At 40.4% G+C, this 20,874-nt stretch overlaps 1 non-coding gene across 1 annotated transcript; it reads right to left on the reverse strand.

Annotated features, from left to right (window-relative positions):
* Positions 1-14,461: 14,461 nt before the first annotated feature.
* Positions 14,462-14,533, reverse strand: trnag-ccc. The gene has a single exon. It is a non-coding gene; the product is annotated as a tRNA-Gly (tRNA).
* Between the last annotated feature and the right edge of the window lie 6,341 nt (positions 14,534-20,874).

Raw genomic sequence — 20,874 nt, forward strand, 5'->3', positions numbered from 1 at the left:
ATGCTGTACCGAACAGACTTGGAACACATTTTTTAATTACTTGCTTAAAAGAAAGATGATGTAGGTGTAGAAATCCTCATTCTCAACAAACCATGGGTGGTTCTACAATCAGGCATTGCCATCAGGTAAGGCATTTGCTTTTCTATTGTAGAACCACATTTTTACAACATGACTGACTCCTGACTTGCCCTTTGTTTGCTAGGTTGATTTCTTTGAATGAAATCTGCTTTCATATCCACTTTCCCTTTTGGGTTTGAGCAGGGACAACCTTGGGATACACAATACAATATAGTTTCTTACACATCGGGCGAACAATTGAAAGCACTTGACAATAGTGGATGGGCATCCGAGATGGAGGTGGGAGCCGAGAGAATGGAGGGTGAAATGTACAACAACAACAAGATGACATTTGTATAGCGCCTTTCATGTTGGGAGGACGTCCCAAGGCGCTGCACAGTCAGTGTTTCGAACCCGAGCTGGGTGTAATGTTAGAGTTAATATTGAACCATATTTTGTAGCTGGATTGTGCTGGTGTCTCGCAATGCTTTTTGAGAGGATGTTTTAGTTTTCAGGATTGTTTCAATGGATGAAGAATATGTTGGTATTAGTTCAAAACTAAAACAATGTAGTATGTATTTTTAATAACTCATTTGACACCTCGTGCCAAATACTTCATTCCTTGGAAGCAAACAAGGCTTGCTACTGCCTCACATTCCATAAATGGAAATGTGCAAAATCCTCACCAGTAAACATACATACTTACACCTCAATACTAAAGTTGTAGTTAGTAACCTGTAGACTATACCTCAGACTCCACCATCTAACTCCCACTTGCACACATACATAAACAGTCAAAAATATTGATACCTCTTCTGATAACTCCTTTGAAGGTAATATAAATGGAAGGGGTTTCTGGTTCTTTAACCCATCATGGTTTCAGAGAATCATTGATGGCCTGATATACACCAGAACACTGAAGCAGGTATGTTTTTACAACAGTGCTTTCTTAATATTTGGCTGGATTATTCAGGACTGCAGTGGATACCTTACCGGGGTACAGTCAGTGTGTATTGCTAATTCTGGAGCTATTTGACAAAAACAGCATTTACCCTATGATGAAAAAAACAGGAACATCCAAATAGCAGTCGTGTACACTACTAGCAAAAGGATAGGTATCAATTTTTCTAGGGTCTAACTGAACTCTAGGATATTTAAAAGTACAATTTTATTTATAGACAGTATGCCTAATAGCCTGAAATGTCAATTACAAATACATTTTAATGAAAGTCCTGCTGTTTCATAACCTGAATACATTACTTAAGAAATTACTTCTGTTTTTGTAGATGGCATTTATACTACTTGTAAGTTTTTAATGCGCCTTAAGAGTTAAGTTCTGAGCATCAAAATTTAGATTCATATGTATATTATGAAGCTTAAGAAGTCTTTAATTGGATGTAAATGTAAAATGTATTTTTACTGTAATAGTTCTTATGAAATGATTCAAGACATTACAAACCTCAATGCTTCACAGATGGTATTTACAAGATTCAAACAGGATGCTGGAAAGTTAAATTGTGGCATTTAATTACTTTCAAATGTATACAAATGTTAAGCATAAGTAGAATTTCTACAAATGTTGGTGATGGCCTCCACCAGTGACAGTGATTCTAATTTCCTATTTTAATTGGTGGCTTACTATTAGCCTGACATGCAAAGGGTTTAGAAACAATTAATTATTCAGCAAAAATCGCAACCTCCCCCTTTGTATGAATGGTGTTTATTAAATAAACACAAGATATTTTTGCTTTTTAAAAACTATGTTTCATTTTAGTGGGAAGTCACTATAAAGGATTAGGCAATAACCTGGCCTATTTTGCTCTTTTTGATGAGGTACACTCATTAATGGGTTTGGGATTTTGGTCACTCATTTCAAAAGGAAAGAAAACTAGAAAGAAGCCTTAATGTTGAGTTTCCTTCATTACTGAGGTGTCCACAAAGTGAGGTTCTACTGTCCTGTGTTTTTAACCCTAATGTCGGTCTAGCCCAGTCGGTAGCACTCTCACCTCTGAGTCAGAAGGTTATGGGTTTGAGCCCCACCTCAGGAGTTTGAACTCACAGTCTAAGATGACACTCCAGTGCAGTGGTCCATGGGGAAGTGCTGCACTGTTGGAGGTGCCGCCTTTCGAATGAGACGTTAATCCGAGGTCCTATCTGCTGTTCAGGTGGATGTTAAAGTTTTCATGGCACTATTCGAAAAGAGAGTTTCTCCCAGTGTACTGGCCAACAATCCCCCAAATTGATCATTCATTTCATGGCTGTTTGTCAACTGTGTGTAAATCGGCTGCCATGTTCGGCTACAATTACGTACTCACTACAATCCTGTGAAGCGCTTTGAGACATCTCAGTGCTTGATAAGGCGCTATATCAAATGTAAAATTATTTTATTATAAGTTTAACCCCTTTTCTAGCAATTAGATTAGGTCATTGGCAGTGTTGTGCCACAAAGCAGTTGACTATAGGAATTCCCTACACAGCAAATTCCGTCTTTGCTGAGCCACTGGCAGAGAACATGGAACTAAGTGGGGATTGGGCACCTGCCAAGCCAGTTTTTCACTTATGTCACACCCACTCTCAAGAGGTGTTTAGAGAATGCTTATAGCTGGAGCAAGTTTTCTACCCACCTTTTTGGACAGCTGAGTACTAGCTGCAACTTCAAGTGAAATAAATAACAATAATAGGCATTCTTTCTTTTGAATCCTTCAACCAACAACCCCCCATCACTCATCCCCCCACCCCGAATAGCTTTTGGATTTCACAAAAAGTCTACTCTTTCAAATAAAACTTCCAAGTGTCTTTTTTTGTGTTAATTTTCTCCTCGCCTCATCTGAACATTTGGTTCCACAGGTGATGGACTCCCCTGTTACCTTGCCCAATGGAACTTATTCACATGTGGGCCTTGATGGTGAACGTTGTCAAACTATTAATCTATACAAGGATAGCACAATAAATGAAAACCGTTTGAGATGTACATAAAATTAATGATTACTGGCACCAGAATTGTCAGTACAATTGCAATTGACTAGGTAGTTGAGTGTGATTACATTTTGCACAAATAGCACTATATTGACTCTAACGGTGTCCAATAGCAATTGTACTTCGCACACAGTATGGGGGTGGGCCAGAGGATGCTGTGGCTTCACAAAATCACATTGGTGGCCACATATGGCTACAGTGAAACACTGCTTTACGGAGTGGATGCCTCCTTATGTCATTGTGCAGGTGCCATCTGACCAGAACACTGTACAAGACTTTGGGGAATTTAAACTTCTAGCATCCCAAACATTTCTCAGAGAAAACTAACCCCCCCATGAATAACCCTCTAGTTTTGACAGGAAACATGATATATATATCATGAAGTCCTGTAACTTACTGGTTAGAGCACTCGCCTCGCAAGCAAGAGGACCGGAGTTTGAGTTTCCTTATTCCACACACCTCTCTTTACCGAGCAGTAAGTAGGAATCCAGTTGTTATCGATTGGCGGATTGCTTTTCTGGGGGTAATAATCCCTTAAAAAAAAATTATGACTAAATTCACGACTTTGTGGGACACTGCTGTACGCAATTGGCTCCCACGTTTCGCCCACAAAATATACAGTCAATTCGCTTTACAGTGTATTCTGTGAAGCGCTTTGAGACATCTCGAATTCATGATAAGGCACTATATCAATTCCAAGGATTATTATTAATATTATATTGTAACACTGCTCTGTTCCTCCACGTCCACATTTTATACAATGGTCTATGATCACCTCTGTTACCTGTTTCCTCGTCCTTTTTTATTGCCTGCATTTTGATGCCTTTCTGACACATCCACAAACTTATCATTACTGGAGTAAACAAAATCATTTAAAAATAAAATACTAAACTCCACACAGAATCAGTCATGAATTTGATTTTCTGAAAGAGAAACCACCCTGTGATGGACACAACATTTTCCAAAACCTTGAGCTGAGAACATTACCAACATTCAACAAATGAAGTTACTGTAACATGTACTAATCTCAGTCAACAAAATGATTTGAAGTGCCTAGTTAAGATTCTTGTTTGCAGTGACCCCAGAATTTTTAGATTAATATCATCCTTGCTAAACTTGAAATCTCTTCATAAATTAATCAAGAAGTTCTCAAAGATGAATAATCCAACAAAGAGTCGATTGTCACCTCTCAGGAGAGCCTCGGACTTGTTGACGTTCAACTGAAGAAAGTTAGCTCTCATCCGGGAATTGATGTCCGACAGACATTCTGTCAGGACAGCAATGGTCCTGGAATCAAGTGTGGAGGCAGAGAGGTAGAGTTGGGTGCCATCCGCATACATGTGGAAGTTGACCCCATGTCTGTGGATGATGTCACCTAGAGGGAACATATAGATATTGAAGAGGAAGGGACCAAGGACAGAGCCCTGAGGAACGCCGCACGAGACTGTGCGGGGCCTAGAGGAGAATCCGTTTGTGGAGATGAAGTGCAGGCGGTGTGAGAGGTACCATTTGAACCAGTCAAGGACAGAGCCGTGAAGGTTGAGATGAGAGGAGAGGCGATGGATGAGGATAGAGTAGTCAACGGTGTTGAAGGCAACAGACCAAACCAACCAAAAGCAAGTGAAACTCTTTCAAGAGATGTCAATATCTAATATTAATGGATATACTGTAAAGTAATAATAATCCTTGCATTTGGTATAGCCCCTTATCATAACTTTGAGATGTCTCAAAGTGATTCCCAAAATATGCTGTAAATATATTGTAACCGCAATCACAATCTGTATTGTATACTATATGTTGTAACCCTCTCTCAACCACAATCACCCGCATGAGGTTCACCACCTGCTGCCTCGACCCACTCCCCACCCAGCTGCTGGGCCCTCAACTCCCCCTCCACTCCCCCAGCTGGCCGACACGGTCAACCAGCCTCTCTCCTCAGGCTCTGTTCCACTCCCCCTGAAAACCGCTGTTATCACACCCCTCCTCAAAAAAAACACCCTCGATCCCTCTAATCTCTCACACTACCGTCCCATTTCTAACCTTCTCTTACTTGCCAAAGTCCTGGAATGCATTGTTGCAGGTCAGCTTCGGTCACACCTCTCCCTCCACGAGCCCCTGCAGTCTGGTTATCTCCTTGTCCACAGCACAAAGACAGCGCTTGTCAAAGTCACAAACAACATCCTTTCTATCTGTGACCAGGGCTCCCTTTGGCTCCTCGTCCTCGATCTCTCTGCCACGTTCGACACAGTTGACCACACCATCCTCCTCCATCAGCTCTCCTCTCTCATCCACCTTAGTGCACCGCATGGTTCGAGTCCTACTTGCAGGGTGGAGTCCTGTAGCTCTGTGGTTAGAGCACTCACCTCGCAAGTGAGAGACCTGGGTTTGATTCCCGGCAGGGTGAAACCCTCGTGGATGTGTTTGTCATCTCCCGCCTGGATTACTCAAACGCACTCCTCACGGTCTCCCCAGCTCTACTATTCAAAAGATCCTGTTCATTCAGAACTCTGCCGCCCGCAGACTGACCCAGACCAAACTCTGTACCCACAACTCACCAGTTCTGGCCAGGCTCCACTGGCTCCCCATCACCGAACAGAACGACTTCAAGATCCTCACATTCGTGTTGAAGTCCATTAACTCCCTATCTCCTCCCTACCGCTCCGATCTCCTCACTCCCCAATCCACCACCTAGTGCCTCCGCTCGACTGGCACAGTCCTCCTGCTCATCCCTCGCATCCTCCGCTCCAGCATTGGAGGTCGTGCTTTCAGCCACTATGCCCCAAAGCTGTGGAAAACTCTCTCTCAATCCCTCTGCCTGCCCCCTCTCTCCCGCCTGAAAACCTTGCTTTTTGACTGTGCTTACGGTCACCTTGTCCCCCCAGCTCATGTCAGGCTCCACCACTGTTAAGTGCTCTGAGACACTACCCTGCATGGAGGGTGCAGTATAAGTGCAAATTGTTGTTGTTGTAAAGTGAATCGATTATAATTTGTGGGCCAATTGCAATCAAGCAGTCGTGGATTGAGTAACCATATTATTTTTAATATAACAAAGTGTATTGACTGTGTTTTGTGGGCAAACAGATGGACCATGATAATAGCTAGCCTATCGATTGGTCCCCAGATAATTACATGGCTCATTCGATCAAGATTTAAAAGATTCGTATATCTTTCAATATTGATTGTTTGTCGCAGTTAGATCTTTGTGCATACTACACATCCAGAGTGTCTGTCCCATCTTGTTTTGAAGTTGGTTTTACGTGTTGACAACTAGTTCTATATTTGATAATCAGCATTCACCAATTCTGTCTATCGCTCTCCTGACACCAGAATACTGACAAGCCATGTGGGTTTTTGACAAATCCTGCTGGCACCAGACAGTGCAAATATGATTAATTTGCTCCTAGATGACTGTTTGTCATTGCTTGCCTTAATCATGCTTTACTACTTGGATTGAAAAACTGCATTTTCAATTAATATATCAGTTAACAAAAAACAACAGTTTGCCCTTATAAAGCATCTTTCACATAGTGAAGTGGGAGCCTGAGCTGTAAGGGAGTCAGGAGGGAGAAGGAAGGTGGCTAAGATAGTCAAAGAGATAGTTATTAAGATAGAGGTTGAAGGTAGATTTTGAAAGATTTTGGGATTCCACTGGGGTAAAGTGGTTGAGAGCTGAGCCACAGATCGTGGAGTGGAGCAGGCAGAGGCCAACAAACAAACTGAAGATTACCGAGGGGAGGACTGGGGTCTTAGGGGTCACAGGAGATCATAAACGTAGGGTTGGACATACTATGGAGCCATTTGATAAGGGTAAGATTCTTAAAGTTAATCTGCTGGGGAATAGGGAGCCCACGAAACCGGGCAAGGATGGGAGGTGATGGGTTTGCAGGGGGTGGTGCAGAAGATAGTGAACTGCGGAGTTCAGGATGACCTAGAGCTTGTGAAAGATGGAGCTGGGGAGACTGGCGAGCAGGGAGCAGGGTTCTGGTGAAGTTGAGTTGAGAAATAATTCTTAAATTATATATTTTCTCCTCGACAATCAAACTGGGGAGTGAGGTAGATCGTACATGCAGCACACAGTAGTGTGTTTCCTTCTGCCTTTCTTCCTGCTGTCAGGAATGTGGCTGGCTTATTTGATATTGTTCTTTATCTTCCTTGCCTCCTCTATAACATTGCATTGCTCCTTTCATGTCCCTAAGGTTCTAAGCAAAGCAAGTTATGAATCATTCAATTGAAGTGTCATCTGTCAAGTTCACAACAGTTTAGTGAGTGTGCTACATTAAGACATCAGTGCCAGTATTGCTCTTTTCCTAACCAAACTGAAATAACATTTGTTTGTATTTAGTTTCTAAAGTCTTACTTTAATTGTCAATGCATTAAGGCAACTTTTCCCTTTATTATTGTACAAGATTACTAGAAGACTAGGCCTCAGCCACCAGCTCACGATTTCACCTCTGATTTGAGTCCCTTGTTTTGTATGAAATCTGCAAGCCCATGGACCACACTTTTAAAAAGCTGATTTTTATTTGCTTCGCAGGGAAACTGGTCTATCTCGGTCTGAGAGAGCTGATATTGTTTATTTTCCACACATGACACTGATTCATTTCTCCACTGATGCCTGTAGGACAGGACAGGACTGTCTCTGACTAGATGAAACCTGACTTCCCCAGGAAGCCACAGCAACAACAATGAAGAAATGCTGTTCTTCCCAATTTCTTGTTTTATGTCAGTTTTTGATAAATAAGGTGTCAGTAAATACTTGAATGAAAAGCATTTAATTGTAGTGATTGACAAGCAGGACTCTGAATAACCCGAGGTCTCCGAACATTACAAATCACTCCTTAGAGAGAAGTTATCACTGTGAATAATCCTTTGGTTTTGACAGGAGACATGTGGTATTGTAATAAATTTCTCCCTCCAACACACATATACACACTCTGCAACTGATTATAGAATGAATGAGTAGTGTTTTGAGTCCTTATACAGTTATCATAAAATATTCACACCCCTGTGGACAGTCTTTAATTGTTGAATGGTTCAGCTGCAATTTTCGACAGTCATAAGTATCATATCATGTAACATATTTTTCACCCATTATTATAATGGGATCAATATTTAAATCTGTAAAATGTCCTAAATGAAATAGTGTGATTCATATTATTAACTCACACATATGTACATAAGCCTTTGGAAATAAATCTAACAGAACCTTCCTACCTATAAAGGATGAAGCTTAACTTTCTCCGATTTACCATTGACAAAATTAAGACTCTCCTGTTTGGCTCCCATTGCCGCCTCCTCAGGCACTGACTGTATCAAACTCCTGGTTGCTCATTCCACCTCGCAGAGCAGGAAGGAATCTCTGTGTTTTACTCATCTCTCCTTCAAACTTCTCACCCAGGCTCTGACTTTCCTCCATCTCTGCACAATTGCCTACCTCTGTCACTGTTATTACCCAAGCTGAAACCCTCATCCAACAATAGCAATAACTTGCATTTATATAGCGCCCTTCAAACGGGTAGAGTCCACTCTTTTGTCATCTCTAGACCTAACTTCTCCAATGTCCTGTTCTCACCCTCCCCACTCCATCCTCCACTGGTTCCAAATGATCCAGAATTCCACAGCCCACCTTCTCTCCACCACCAAGCTCCACAAACAAACCTCCCCCATTCTCACCCAGCTCCACTGGCTTCCTATCTCCCAGTGGATTGACTTTAAGATCCTTATCCTCACTTGAAATGTCATCATGCTCTTATCCCACCTCTGCCATCTCTTGTTATTCTATTCGCTCAGCGTTCTCCATGTTCCATGCCTGCTATGTCGCATTGACAGTAGGACAAGAGGACATAGCTTAAGAATTCTAAAGGGCAATTTCAGGACTGATACCAGGAAGTTTTTCTTTACCAGAAGGTAATTAATAATTAAGGTTCATCCTTTATAAGTCGGAAGATTGCCAGGAAAAATGGTAGAGGCCAGGACACTGGAACCATTTAAAAAAACAGCTTGATACAGTGATACAGGAGGACGGTAAGGTGGGTGGTCTGAAGGAATGAGATTGGATGGGCCAAAGACCCTTCTTCATCCAAGCCAATCTTGTAAGCACTTTGCCTTCACTCTCTGGGACTCTTCTAAAATCTCTCTGCCTCATCCCCTCTGCTTTCAAAATCTGCCTAAAAAGCTGTCTCTTTGACTGCATCTTCAGACGCTTTCCCCTTCCCACTCACTTCTCTCCTAACTTAGGCTTCCAGTGAGACTTTGCAGATCACTTTGATGTTGACGATATTTTGTAGACCAAATCCAGGGACACATATAAAAAAATTGAACTCACCACAATTGCTGATGTACTGGAGTAGCTTTTGGATTAACGGCTGTATTTCTCCGATGGGTGCATCTGGTTTCAAATTTTATTGTTCTTGCTCAGTTTGTCTTGGGGTAAATTTGGCCAGGGACTCAATACCTCATCCAAGGAATGTCCCTGTTTTTTGGTGCTATATTTTGTGGCTATTACAAGCTTGTTTAAGATGTTATGTGCCACTTATAGCACCCAAGACTATTTCACAGAAATAAGGATTTCATGTTTTGTCATTCTTTCAAATCTTTCTTAAAGAAAATAAGTATCAATTCAATAAGGCTACTTTGGGCAATATTGTGGCCTGGCTAGCCCAAAAGGAAAAAGATTACAACTATCCTGTTCAGCATAGCTGAGATCAGGCCTGTACTTGTACAGATTCAACACCCTGTGTGAGATACACCTGCAGAATGATAAATTACATCCTCTGGAAATAGTAATGAGATGACCTGGCACTGACCTCTAACACAGCCACAGGTACAGGCAAAAACAAACAGAGAGTGCACTCTGCAGGAGAACACCTACCAATACATTGAGCACCTCTTCGCTGTGTTCAGAACAAGCAAATCAGCACCTGCACTGTGCACTGTGACGTTCACCAAAGAAAAGGAATTCAAATGAAACTTTTTTGCCTTCCTTCAAGGGCGCTATATGAATGCAAGATGTTATTGTTGTTGACATATAAGATTCATCTTTGTCAATTTATTTTGCAAGTTAAAAATAATTCATGGGGTGTGGGGGGAGTTTAATCACAGGTAGCTTCACTTTTCCATCTGTTATTACCACTCTTTCTATACTCATTGAGTGCTCACACAGTATTTGGAAGTTTTAACCACTTTATAGAATTGTAGCAGTCAGTTTCCATTCATATTTTTGGGGGATCAGCCAAGTGTCTGACACATGCAGAAACCCATAGTCATACTTGAGAATTGAAACCAAACTGAGTACGTATGCCACCTATACATAAAAATGTCTTCTGTGTTTGGAATGGAATGCACACTGTTTCCCTGAAGGAACATTCCTAATACCAGTGACTAGGCAAGGCAGGTTGGCAAATGCCAAGGCTTGGGGACCCCAAAGTATGTGTTACTACTGGAGCCTAACCAGCTAAAACTGCATAGCTTGTCACTGTCTGACAATTGTTTTGCTGCTTGGATCATCCTATCCATTAGGATCATCCTATCCATTAGGGCTTTGACTTGAATAGTTAACAGGAGCTCAATGGGATGAATACCTGCCCCTATGACTGGTCTGCCACTCTAAGTCCTTCTCTTGAGCTAGTATGGGTGTGCTGTTATCACCAATGCCCTGAAGAATTGCGACCCACCTGGGTCAGGAACCAGACCACTGAGACCGCCACAGAGAGTTTATTTGAGCTCTCACTAGGTGGATGGCAGGTACCTGGACCTCCCTATGAGCTTTTTGGTGAGCAGCACAGCTCAGCATGAAATGTGTAAGAGCATCACCATCATTTTCCAGACACAAATCCCTACCTATTGAGGGATGCTTCCACCAAATAGAGCTACTTTTTCCTCATTGTACCCTGCTGATAAAAAAGCTATTACAAAAAAAAACTTTCTTATTATGCCTAAAAAAGATGCCACTTACCATAGTAGTAGTGCAGCATCCTTCTCACCCACTAGAAGGGCAGCAATGGAGCTCTCCTATACCTCAGTATATATAGCATAGTTTGGTACTATGCTATAGAAATCAGGAAGTTTCAAAGTTCTATCCCAAACCAAAGCTGGTTGCAGAAGCAGTGAAGATATTCTAATTGTTTTCAATTAATTGTCCAGGGAGGAAAATCTGCAGGTTTTTAGAAAATGTTTCAGTCTTGATTCAGAAGCTGATTTTTTTAGTTGTCAGAAAAATCTGAGGAAAATCAATTTCCTAATTAAGCCTCAATTTAAGAGTTTCCCCAAATTCTGGACAATGGTCTTAAAATTAAGGCTAAGACCATGAAAAATTTGGGGTCTCTGTTGCGTAGCAATCATTTAGAGTGAGGACAGGCTAGCACTCAGCTGTATACCTCCCTCGCCTGACATATACACACATTGTTGAAAAGCCCAGCAAGGCTCACTATCCAAATTCAGACATGACAGTTGGACACTTGAGCAATGTCTCAAAAGAACACCAGCCACATGAAACACCCAGTGGAGCATACTGCTCTCAGGAGAGGAGTAGTAAAGTAAATATTTGGAAAGGGGAAAAGATGAGTTAGTGTTTCTGTCATTCAAGTTTGTATTGACCTGGCCCAGGGTGTTGGATGGTGCACCATGTGGCAAAATACTAAAGAACCATATTAGAGAATGTGAGAAATGAGTTGAAATAAATGGAAAATACATGGGTTATTTATTGGTGCTGTTGAATCAAACTGTATTGCAAGTCACAACAAGAACAACAAATTGGATTTATAAAGTGCCTTTCATATCAGGAAATCCCAAGGTACTTTTGCACCCAAGCTGGGGTTTGGATTCAGGAGGGGTGGGGGCCAAAGGGGTAGGGGTGGGAAGATGACGAAAGGCGTAGTCAAATAGAAAGCTGTTGGGATTTCCGATCCCCGAGTTTGAGATATGACCGAACAATCCAAATTGGTGTAACGGAATTTATTATTAAACAATAGTTAAAACACAAGCAATTACAGAATTAAAGGTGTACTACCAGATGATCCTGTAACACTTGTGGGCAGTTCCTTAATTTTCCATCTCTCTATGACTCCTTTGGAAACTGCCCAGAATACTATCAAACCTCTATCTTATACCTAAACTGATCTTAGTTTGTTATGTATATATGTGAAATATATGGATTCAATATTGTGACCAATCACAGCCCTTCTAGTTTGATTATTGACCTTTCCATCCCAATCCTGATTTATCTCCTGTCTTCCCACTCCACATGCCCTCGACTATCCTGTACCAGCCACTTCCAGCTGGTTTAAGCTAGTCCTACTGCCCTCTAATAACCCCTAGTTTGCAACTACACTTTCAGCTAAGCAAGCAGTTGTCTTTTACTTTGCACGCAACCTTAGTTCCTTTAACTAAGCATATTCTAACAAAGCTCTTGAGATGGACCACGAAGAAGGTGAGGAAAGGGATGAGGTGAAGGGACTTCATGATGGAGTTCCAGAGAATGGGGTTGAAAAGGCTGAAGGCCCAACTGCTGATGGTGAGGTGGTCTGGCCGGAGAATGTGAAGCAGCCAGTACCTGCTGAGTGGAGGAAGTAGGCGGGTTGGTAGCTTTTAGATGGTCACATAAGTAGGTTGGGGCAAGACCATGGAGGAATTTAAAAGTGAGAACAAGATTGAACTCGATCCTTTGGGGGAATGGGAAGCCAGTGGAGCTGGGTGAGGATGGGGGTGATAGGCTAGCGGAACCTGGTGTGGAAGAGGACATGAGCTGTAGAGTTCTGAATGGTCTACAGCTTATGGATGGAAGAGGTGGGAAGTCAGGCTAGCACAGAGTTGGCGTAGACAAGCCTGAACATAATAAAAGCATTTATAAGGGCCTCAGTGGTTTGAGGGGAGAGGTAGAGGCAGAGGCGGGCAATGTCGTGGGGGAAATCTGAACAGGTCAAGGCACACATGTGGGTCAACACAACCCTTCAGTTGATGTAAAATGGGTATGGGTTCTGTTGGGAAATACCTACCAAAACAAAATACTCTTGTCCAAATTCTGCATAAGCAGGTAACTTACAACTTCAATTGGTGATTGGAGCCAGGTACTCAGGTAAGCATTTTCCCATTCTGAACTGGGACATGTTGGCAGATCACACGATCACCCAGCTGACATGCAGAAATGCCCTGATCTTGGTGGCAGATCCGCTGACAGGGTATATACTTATACTCATCAGATGCTTCACAAACACTCCAAGTAGCAGCTGTGAAGCTATGTGCAGACCTGACAATTCTGTCCTCCCAGCCGAACAAAAGAGAATGCAGTAATAGAGGGGAAGAACACATTTTTCAATGTAGATTTTCATAAAGCGATAAAAAGATTTGTTTTGGTTTACATGTACGTTCGCCTACAAAATACACAGTCACTACACTTTATAATAAAACATGTGCTTTGAGACATTTCGACAAGGTGATAAGGCATTAAATCAAATGCAAGGATAATGAATATTTATCTATCTTCTTCTATATGTGTGTTTCCTAGTAGCAAATTTTGAGCAGTAAAATTAATCTAATTTTGTCACTAAATTCCAAAGTCAGTTGTTTGATAGTATGGTAATGAAAGGTTATTTCTTCTGGGTTAATGCTTGAAAATACTTACTATTTTCTTAGTACACCAATGTCCATCAATATTAGTTAATATTTTGCAAAGAATATAGCTAACTTGAGCTCCATGGTATCTAACGTATACACAGCAATGAAGTGCTTTAGTTACACTACCAGGAAAGTAAAAGTCTATTCATGTTTATAATTAGGCCCAAGTTAAAAGATTCAATCAGGCCTTGTGTGGTCATGCATGCAACTGTTAGCGGGCGTTTGGAGGATCCTTGCCATCCTAATCTATTGCGCCCAGTCACACACCCAGATTACATCACTAGCACCATTTCCAAAGTGAATGCACACCCAGCAGGGTATCCTGAATCAGAGGGACTGAGATGGTTGGTGCTCACATGTTGTTGAACTCTTTATTCCTAAAAATCCTGCCTACTTCCAATTCTGATTTACATGTTATTTTGTGTGATATCAGGAACTGACTGTTTGAACACTATTGTTGATCATTTGATGTAACTGAGAGCAGCAATTTGACATTCAGTGAACTATTAGAAATCATAAAATTTCAACAGTAATCCAAAATGAATCCACACTTAGAATTTTAGGATTGTAAAAGCTGCCCTAAAATTGACTGGACAGTTAATAATAATAATATCTACAAATTGAATGTGGACCTATGTTTTGTGGTTGAAACCCGGCAGCCAATTGTGCAAGGCAGTGGATTGAGTGAACAAATTATTATTTTTTTGGAAGGAATTATTATTCCCGGAATAGTGATCCACCAATCAACTAGCAACCGGGTTCCTACTTGCTGCTAGGTAAACAGAGGCATGTGGAGTAAGGAAACTTTCCCAACATTTCACCCTGCTGGGAATCAAACCCAGGTCTCTTGCTTGGGAGGCGAGTGCTCTAACCACTGAGCTACAGGACTCCACAATTTGAAGGATTTGGACAAAACCATTTAACAAAGTCGGGGGAGGGAATCTTCAGGAAGAAAATGTCTCATGTGATTGCCATATCGCTTACTGCATTTTTCACCTTATAATGTTTTATGATGCTGAGAAACAGAGAGATCTAGAGTGTATACATATAAGACCTGAAATTCCACCTTCATCTTTGCCTGCAAGAACATTTTGCCTTAAATTAAGATTATGCAGATTTGTAGAAAAATCTTCAATTTGTTGTTAATTTGGAAGCCAGTTCTTTTTAAGAACTATTACAAATCAGCTTGATATAACTGGCTTAAAATTTAAGGCAAAGTGGTCTTGCAAGCAAAAACTAGGTGGAATTCAGCGCCTATAGATTGTTAAAAGCTTGAGTGTAAAAAGTTGAAAAGGTAGAAAAGGTCATAAAGAAACAAATGGGATTCTGGATTTTATCTCATAGAATCTTACAGCAAAGAAGGAGGGCATTCAGCCCATTGTGCCTGTGCTGGGTTTTTGAAAGAGCTACCAACTAGTCCCATTCCCCTGATCTTAACCCATAGCCCTGAAATATTTTCCTTTTTGATACCTATCGAATTCCCTTTTGAAAGTCATTATTGAGTCTGCTTCAACCATCCATTCAAGCAGTCCATTCCAGACTTTAATAATTTTCTGGGTAAAAAAAAATCTCCTTGTCTCCCTTCTGGTATTTTTGACAATTATCTTAAATCTGTGTCCTCAGGTTACCGACCCACCCACCAGAGGAAACAGTTTCTCCCTATCTACTCTATCTAAACTCCTCATAATATTGAACACCTTTATTAAATCTCCCATCAACCTTCTCTACTCTAAGGAGAACAATCCCAACTTTGATAGTCTCTCCACATAACTGAAGTCCCTCATCTGGCACCATTCCTGTAAATCTCCTCTGCACCCTCTCCAAGGCCCTGACATCCCTCCAACCAGAATTAGACACAATACTCCAGCTGAGGCCTAACAGCGATTTGTAAAGGTTCACCTTAACTTCCTTGCTTTTTTACTCTATGCCTCTACTTATAAAGCCAAGGATCTCACATGTTTTTTAAACAGCTTTGTCCTGCCACCTTCAAAGATTTGTTTAATGTGAACCCCCAGGTCTCTCTTTTCCTTCACCCCTTTAAAATTGTACTATTTATCTTATATTGCCTCTCCTTATTCCTCCTCCCAAAATGCGTAATTTTATACTTCTCTGCATTAAATTCCATCAGCCATACATCTGCCCATTTCATCAGCCTGTCTATATTTTCTTGCAGTCTGCTATCTGCTACTATGCTCCTACTATAAAGTTTGATGTCATTAACTTTAAAATGTTGCTATCTACACCCAAGTCCAGGTCATTTATATGTATTAAAAAGAGCAATACCACCCACCCACACCCCACCACCCCAGGAGGATAGTCACCAGTTGATCATTTGACAATAATAATAATCCATGCATTAGATGTAGCACTTCTTTGTCGAGAGATGTCTCAAGTCAATTTACAGAATACACTGTTAAGAGTGGAATAATAATTAAGATTAATGAATTGCTGTGCGCAGTTGGCTGCCGCATTTCGCCCTCAAAATACACAGTCAATTTATTTCACAGTAAATCCTGTGAAGAGCTTAGAGACATATCAACAATGTGATACGGCACTATATCGAAGGTAAGGATTATTATTATTTATTATTATTATAATACATACATATTCGTAGGCAAATGTGACAGTCAATTTGCATAGAGCAAATATCCGACAAACACTCATGAAGTGGATCATCAATTATAGCTGGGGCATTGTTGTCCGAGAAACTGGGAGAAACTCTCTTCTGTCTTTGAATAGTGCCAGTGAATCTTTAATATCCATTTGAACAAGCAGACAGGAACTCATTTTAGCATATAAACCAAAAGATGGCACCTCCAACAATGTAACGCTCTCTCAGCATTGCACTGGAATGACGACCTAGATTTCTGAGTTCAAAGTCATAACTCACAACCTTCTAACTTAGAACCAAGAGTGCTTTCAACCGATATAAGCTCAGAAAGCAAAACACTGCAGATGCTGGAAATCTGAAATAAAAACAGAAGGCGCTGGGGAAACACAGCAGGCCAGGCAGCATCTATGGAGAGAGGAAAATGAGTTAACGTTTCAGGAATTAAATCCTTTTATCAGAAATGTTAACTCATTTTCCTCTCCATAGATGCTGGCTGACCTACTGCGTGTTCCCAGTCACTTCTGATTCAAGCTCAGTGTAGCTTCAGCTTTATAGATAAATATAGAACAATCATTTTTGGACCAGTGAGTGGCATGGTTGGCAGGGATCAATAGTGGGTTAATTGCTGTTTCCCATCTACATAAATATTCTCAGGAATAAATATTCTCAGGAATATTTTATAAATGTGCTGATGTAACAAAACGTGTCAGAGAAAAAAAAAACTGTGATGAACGGTCTATTCAAAATGATCTAGAGAAACATGCCACTTGGATTGATGATTGACAAATGGCTTAAAATTGAAATCCCAAGCTCAATCTTAGATTTAATGTGACACATTATATATTATTCGACACCAATTCATCTCCTCTACAACTGTGCTTGTGCAGTAAGCAATATCTTGATTTATAATTAAAATGATAAAAATTGTGTGACCTACTTTGTCATACAAAATGATCAGTTATTTTGCATACGCTATAACATATCCGATTACAAGTGAGATTGCACTTAACTGAAAAATATAGTCATTTTTTTCAAGAAACAATTAATTAAATTTGACTTGCAATGGAAATAAATTACAGTATTTGTGTCACATGACCAGCTAGAAATCTCCTACATAAGTAGATTTCAATCTTAGATAATTTTCTCCTAAATATTTCTGTCCTCCCCCACACACATACACTCCTAACACAAACTGTTAAACTTTTTGTCTGAATATGGAATGAGAGCTAAAACCTTACAGAAAGGATTTAGGAGTGACAGTCCTTTGTGTTTCAAAATATCTAATAGATAGATGCTGTCACTAGAGGGGTACATTAGACCACCAAGCTTCTGTGTCATAGAGTGCTAGCACGAGGCCCCATGTTTGCCCACAAGCTCAGTCTCTGATCCTAGCCATCCTTTAGAATATGTAGAGTGAAGATCAAATGCTTCCACAGGGAGGGAAAGAGAAAGTCAGAGGACAAGTCTTTCCACACACTTAATTATCTGCTAGAGCCCAGCAAAGAACAAGATTGGCTGAGGTCTCCAACACTATGACCATTCTTGACTCATACTCTTGAGATACTACCCGTGTGAAGGTGCTGTATAAATGTAAGTTGTTGTTGTTGGTGCACTTGGTATACACAAAATAATTAGCCAAGAAACCAATAACATGGCAACAGTAACACAAATAGGCCATTTAACCCTGGTCTGACATTTTATTCAATCAAGGCAGATCTTTTAATTTCATTTCCCTGCTTTTTCTTCATTTTCCTAAATATCCTTATTACCCCTGTATCTATCTGTCTCCATTTTGAACATTGAAATCAAATCTGTATCTACAGCTCTCTGGGCATTGCATTCCATTTTCTCATAACCCTTTTATGTTCAAGAAATGTCTTCTCATCGCAATGAATATAAATCCAAGGTGATAATATTCCTTCTCCGAGAAAAGGTGCAAGGAAGGATAACTGTGTTACAGTGGGAATGTGGAAGGATATAAATATTTGAAACAATGAAGGGAGCAGATAAAATGAATTGTTATTTATACACAGAATGATGTAGCATCATCTAAATATAGCAGAAAAGAACTCGCTTAGTCAGGAGAACAAGATTAAAAAAGACATTTCAAACACAAAACCAGTAAATTATATGACTTCTGCAGATGATAGCAGAGAAAACGTAGAGAACATAAGTAGTTGTAAGTCTTTCACTAACATAAGACACCCTTCCTCTAGTATCATTGTCAGAGAATCAGCTATTGGAAGATGTTATCAATCAGCAGTTTTACCTCTTAAGAGCTTTTTCCAGCAATCAGATTAGTAAAGTATATGGTTCAATATATTCTGGTATTTTGGTTTCCTTTTCTACTGTTATTTCATTGACAAAATATCCCTTATTTACTATTAGACATGCATTGCTAGAAAAGCCAGAAGGATTCCATGATGTAAGGGGAAAGCTACTGTGGTTCAATTCTTCGCATTACTTTCCAACTGTGTTTATCCAACTGTGGATGCTAAATGCGGAACAGTGTGTCACTGCCCAGCAACTTGCATTCCTCAAGTTTGTGAGCATAACATTTCACCAATTAGTTTCAGACAAAAAAAAGCATTGAGCAACAATATCTAGTGTGGAGGGCCAGAGCAGGCAAGGTCTTATCGCATAGAGAAATCAAAGTGTTTCTATGCAGCAAATTGTCATTAGTGCAATGATTTAAACTTTAACATAGATCCGAGATAAGATAATGACAGAGGTTTTGTTCTACAGTAACCGAGCTGCGTGGGGGGAAGGTTGGAGTCGTAGACTGGTTGTGGTTGTCTTTATCATTACTCCAGAGTGCTGACTGAAATGGAACCAAAGTGATTGGCCATTCCTGCCATATTTGGGCACCTGCCAATGTGGGATCTCCACACATTTGAAATATATTTTGATGATATTTTGAGGAGGGGGTCAGGTAAAGAGGTTATGACTATTTCTGCTCCCAGTCTTGTTTGCTAAGTTGAATTTGAGGTCAGTCATCACAGATATCACATATATCAATTTGGTGTTCAGTAAAACATTCAAAAGCATACAGACAGACAGACAGACATGATGTACCTTGTGTTTCCTCTTTAGCGATGTAATGTCCTGTGTCTATTCTGAACTGGGGAAGCAATTATTCGATCCAAATCATTTAACGTCCGTTTGGTTACATTTGCAGGTCAAGATTAATTCATGATGTCAATCGATGTAAAGCAACACCCCACCTTTATGTTACTCCCCTGAATGTGGTGACTCGTGATTCAAGTATGTTTCTTTGACTGCCCCCAGCCCTCCAATACATTGCTCAAGTGTGTGAGGTTGAGGCATTAAATGCTTTGACTGTGGGAGCATCATAGCTGAAGTTGATCCTGCTCTTATCGAACATCCCCACACATCCACACTGCCCAGCGAGGACCACTCAGGAGTGGAAACAGTGGCTAATTTCTTAGTATGAGCTGGAAGCCAACTGTACTTCCATCACTGGGATTGAATCCCGGGACCTTAGTGAGATGCAAACGATGGAGCACAACATTACACTATACCAATCATTTATTAACTCAGTCACCAAGAGTTATCCCACTCTTTAAATGTTTCAATGTAAAGTAGTATTGCTGCGGTGGTAAGTATACTAATAATAATAATTATATTTTAAATTATTGGTGTATGTAATGTGGAAATCCATTTGTCGCAATCACACTTCTGTACTTTAAATAGTGCAGTTAAAAAGGTTAACGACCTTGTTCTCTCCAAAGTCTGGGTCCAAAATAAATTAATAAAGAGAATAATCTAATATATAAAGTGTCAAAGTTAGTACAACAACAACTTGCATTTGTATAGCATCCTTAAGGTAACATCTGGGAACATTTTATAGGGCCGAGGTGGGGAAAGTGGGAAAGGAGAAGGGAAAGGTGTCCTTGGATGCATTCGAAAAGGTAGGATGCTATTTAGAAGACCATTTAGAACTTGCATTTTTTATAGTGATTTATACATCAAAATGTCTCAAAGCACTTTATAGTAATTAATGTTGACTGTTTTGCTCAGACAAACACAGCAGCTTTTTTTTTGCACAACAAGATCGTAAGAATAACCATGAGATCAACGACCAATTAATCTGGAGGATCCTTGGCTGGGACACAGGAGAAACTCCCTTGTGATTTCAAATAATACCAGAGGGCAGTTGATGTCCACCAGAACAGGCAGATGTCAGGACTTTGGTTTAATCTCATCCAAACGATAGCATCTAATAAAATGATGTTGCAGTAACCATAGTGCCTTTTCTGCAATCTTCATCTTGTCTTTGCCCACCTCAAGATGTCTTTATTCACTATTCTCTGTGGTAAATGATATCCTTGATCGACTATTGTGACTAAACTTGTAAAATGTTCCCACTGTGGACTAATATGCCAAAGGAACATAGGAGTAGACAAGTCAGACAGTTCATTTCTGTGCACCTGTGTTCTCTTAAACAATCCCACTATTCAATATCTCACATATCTCCACATTTACATGTAGGGTTATGGCAATTATTTTCATGGAATTAAAATATCTGAAGAACATATCAGTGTAATTGCTGACGATTCCCCATTTCTGATGATATAGATATGTAGATTGTCTCCCTG

This window comes from Callorhinchus milii, unplaced genomic scaffold (assembly GCF_018977255.1).
Source record: "Callorhinchus milii isolate IMCB2004 unplaced genomic scaffold, IMCB_Cmil_1.0 Scaffold3, whole genome shotgun sequence".
Lineage (NCBI taxonomy): Eukaryota > Metazoa > Chordata > Chondrichthyes > Chimaeriformes > Callorhinchidae > Callorhinchus > Callorhinchus milii.